Source organism: Mastomys coucha, chromosome X (genome assembly GCF_008632895.1).
Source record: "Mastomys coucha isolate ucsf_1 chromosome X, UCSF_Mcou_1, whole genome shotgun sequence".
NCBI lineage: Eukaryota > Metazoa > Chordata > Mammalia > Rodentia > Muridae > Mastomys > Mastomys coucha.
The window spans coordinates 14403261-14407457 of record NC_045030.1 but is presented as its reverse complement, the minus strand read 5'-3'; the positions used below and the strand labels follow the sequence as shown (position 1 = coordinate 14407457).

The following is a 4197-nucleotide window of genomic DNA, read 5'->3' as shown; positions in this document are numbered from 1 at the left end:
CTTGATCACTAATTGAGAAAATGCCCCACAGCTGGATCTCATGGAGGCACTTTCCCAACTGAAGCTCCAGCCTGTGTCAAGTTGACACAAAACCAGCCAGTACACTATCCATCTGATACTTGCCAGCTATTCTTTTACTTGTGTTTGTTACATGCTTAATAAAATCACTCATTTGGAAATTAAAAGTGTGCAAAATTGTCTTACGCTTTTTGAACTCCTACCCTTGTCTCCTTAAGCACAGTGTCGTGGTGACTTGTGTATTTTACTTTGCTTGTCTGAGTGTCTTCTGCGTTTGAACCTTTTATTAGATGTTATATTTTTAAAGTAGACATTGCTTAGTGACTATCAAAATGTTATCTCTCTCATAAACATATATTATATATATTATAGATATATATGTATATAAAAATATTTTCAGCAGGAATGTATAAATATCTCATTTTCTCAACTCTTCCCCAACACTGGTTGATTTTCTTTTACACCTTTTATCCTTCTAAGGGTTGAAGAATTGTCTAGTTGTTGCCAGGTCCAGCATGGGTGCATAAGGGGAGGTGTGATAATAATAAAATTATTACATTTCCTGCCCCTGGAACATCACCAAGCCATAGATCCCTTTGTGTGCTGATGGATTCTGTTGCCCTGAAGCTGATTTTACTTTCAATCTCCCTTTCTGGAGAATATACTTCCTTATTTTCTCAGAGCTAAATGAAACCGATGTGGTTCTAAGGAATGAGGAATGCAGGTAGTCATGAGACTGTGGAGGATGAGGAACAGGTCTTCCACTTGGCCTTTAGTGCCATGGGAAAGGATGTAGACAGCATAAGCAGAGGCTATAAAAGCCTACATGGTCCTTTGTAGAAATAGTTCATTGCCAGAGTTGGCCTTGAAATTAGAATTATGAGGAGATACATATACAAGCATATAAAAAATTAGTACTTTGTTTCCTTAGGTACTTGAAGGATTGGAGATGATGATGCCTAGTCAGATATTAGAAAGAGCTAGCTGCTTTACACGCATAAATTTTAAAACTTTGCAAGAAATTATTTTAACCTTAGTAGTCTGTCACCTTTCTGTTCTTACATGAAGTTATTTACTAAAGACTGATCTCTGCTATATCAGGAAACCACAAGAGCTGTAACAGCTACCTGTGAAGAACGGGCTGTGTAAAACCTATAAGGAAGTGTGCTTTTGCTTGTGTTTAGTTTCTGTTTTAAGGAAGCAGGGGTTGAAACTAATGATCCGAATTCATAAAATTTATGTAAAATTAAGGATTTCTAAAAAAAATATTAACAATGGTCAAAGCCTTGATGATATAGTTTTAGTAAGTAAAAGACTGGGTTTGGGCTCTCTGATCAGGAGAGGGCAAAAGAATGAGATGGAAGAAGGCAAGAGAATGAAAAGGGAGAAGGCAAAAGAATGAGAAGAAAGAAGAAAGGAGAAGAAGATGAGAATCCTCAGGAAAAGAGAGAGCACTTGAACTGACAGTCTACATCCACTACTGACTCTGTGATTACTGAATTAGCACTGCTCCCATACCCCTCTTTCTCAAGACCCTCCTCACACTGAGGCTAGACCTTAGTAAGTTGTTCTATTTTACTTCTTCCATGCAACTTTTTTTCCTATTAATTGGACATTTAAGTTCTTTCTGTACATTTTCATGTAATTACTCCATTCCTAACTGCTCCTCAATAATGAAATGCCACCTCTATTTACATAATAAATTATTCTATATTTAACAATTCTCTTCATTGAATATAACTGGTGTCACATATTGTATTAGTCAAGGTTTGCTAGAATAACAACTTATAGAATGAATCTCTATCTCCATACACACACACACACACACACACACACACACGGGGGTGGGGGGTGGGAAACGACATAGAAAGAGAATTTATAAGAATGACTTACAGGCTATGGTCCAAATAATCCAACAATGGCTAGCTGTGAATAGAAGGTTCAAGAATCCAGTAGTTGCTTAGTCCATGAGACTGAATGTCTCAGATGGTCTTCAGTATATACTGAAATTCTGAATACTAGTAAAGGAATGGACTTACTTGTTAGGTAAGAGCAAGCAGGCAAAGGACAAAAGCTTCCTTCTTTCAGGTCTTCCAGCAGAAGGTATGGCCCAGATTAGCTCAAATAATCTGTATAAAAGGTATGTCTTCTTAACTCAAGATCCAAATTAACAGCATGTTTTCCCAATTCAAAAGATCTGGATTAAAGGTACATCTTCCTACTTCAATGATTATATCAGAAGTGGATCTTCCTACTTCAAATTAAGCAAAAACACTTCACAGGTATGCCCTCCATTTTTGAGTTTTAGTTAATTCCAGGTGTGGTCAAGTTAACACGCAGAATAGCCATCATATTTATTGTCCCATAAATATTGTACTAAGGTCAATTTCTGAACATTTTCTTATATTTCACTATGCTATTTATTACTATTTTGATTGCATTTTTTTAAAGATTTATTTATTATTATATGTAGGTGCACTGTAGCTGTCTTCAGACACTCCAGAAGAGGGTGTCAGATCTCATTATGGATGGTTGTGAGCCACCATGTGGTTGCTGGGATTTGAACTCATGACCTTCCGAAGAGCAGTCAGTGCTCTTAACCGCTGAGCCATCTCTCTAGCCACCTTGATTGCATTTTTTAAAGTTTATTTTAGTGTATGAGTATTTTGCTGCCAGATGTTTGTGCACCACGTCCATGACTGATGTTTATGGAAGCCAGGCTTAGATTCTCTTACTCTGTCACCTAAAAACACGAAGCAACAACAAAAACCCCTTAGTTTCTTCTCAGTTAGGTTCTGTGAATTTTTGGTAGTATCTTAAGCCAAATTCTCCTCCAACAAACAGCATGATCAGTCCTGTCACAGAAGTCCCTGGTACCAACAGTCTTAGTCACTGTTCTGTTGCTATGAAGAGATACCATGATGACAGCAACTCTATAAAACAAAGCATTTAATTGGGGGCTTTGTTGGTATTCTGGCTAGACTCCACCCCCACAGTTACCTGGCAACAGCCAGGTAGGCTTGGCCCACTATAAAAGGGGCTACTTGCCCTGTCCTCTCTCTCTTAACCCTGCTTCTCTCCCTTGCCTCTTGACTCTTGCCCCCTTGCTCCTCCTCTCTTCCCATTCCCCTCCCCCCTCTCTCCACATGGTCATGGCCAGCCTCTACTCTCTCCTTTCTCCTCTCTGCCTTCCTCTGCCTCTACTACCCTCTTAACTCCCCTCCCCACACCCTCAATAAACCCTATTCTATACTATACTGTTGTGTGGCTGGTTCCTCAGGGGGATGCCTCAGCGGGCACCCCTCCCCCACACACCTCACCACACCCCCATAGAACATATTCTTATACCATTACATCATTTTATAATCACATCAGGCTTGCTTACAGTTTCAGAGGCTTAGGCCATTATCATCATGGCAAGGAGCAAGGCAGCACTCAGACAAGCATTGGAATAGTATCTGAGATCTTTCAATCCTGATCCCCAAGTAGAGAGAACCTGGACCTGACATGGGATTTTAACCCTGAAAGCCCATCTCCAGTGACACACTTCCTAAAACAAAGCCACACCTCCTAATATTTCTAATCTTATCAAACAGTTCTATTCCCTAGTGACCAAACCTACAAATATATGAGCCTATGGAGCCATTCTTATTCAAACCACTACAAAAGTTCTCTCTACATAGTCTTGACAGTCTTGGAACTCACTATGTAGACCAGGCTGGACTGGAACTCAAGAAATCCACCTCCCTCAGTCTCCCAAATGCTGGGATTAAAGGTATGTACCACCATGTCATGTTTCTGTTAAAGATTTATAAAAAAATCATAATATAAATTAATACTAAACTCTATCATAAAAGAAGTTTAAAAATTATGTGGGTGTTTTTATTTCCCACAAAGTTTTAGACATTTTATTATCATACTATCAGTATTAACAGACTTAGTTCTAAGGCAACTAAGTATCATATCTGATAGACATATGTTGGGGACACAAAGGTCCTTGACCTACTAATTATGGAAAAGAGGAGTGAAATGTTAAACATAAAGGGGCCCCTTCTCCCCACTTGGGAGGGAGAAGAAAACAATCACAGGAGGCAGAGGGAGGGAGGGATCTGGGTGGGAGAGGGGATGGGGACGGGGAAAAGGGGAACATGATCAGGTATGAGAGGGAGAGACAGGAGA

General features: G+C 39.5%; 1 protein-coding gene across 4 annotated transcripts in view; it reads right to left on the bottom strand.

Moving 5' to 3' along the window:
* The window catches only part of LOC116074151 (zinc finger protein 81-like), a 118758-nt gene that overhangs the window by 95696 nt on the left and 18865 nt on the right, over positions 1-4197 (bottom strand). The window contains exons 1-2 of one of the 4 annotated variants that reach the window (XM_031346589.1): positions 2058-2074; positions 1912-1944 (exon numbers count right to left, since the gene is read on the bottom strand). The exons of 2 other annotated variants lie outside the window; for them this stretch is intronic. The gene's annotated coding sequence lies outside the window, so the exon portion shown is untranslated. Of the gene's footprint in view, positions 1-1911; positions 1945-2057; positions 2483-4197 lie in introns of those variants that run through there. One more of the 4 variants, XM_031346427.1, reaches the window with a different exon arrangement.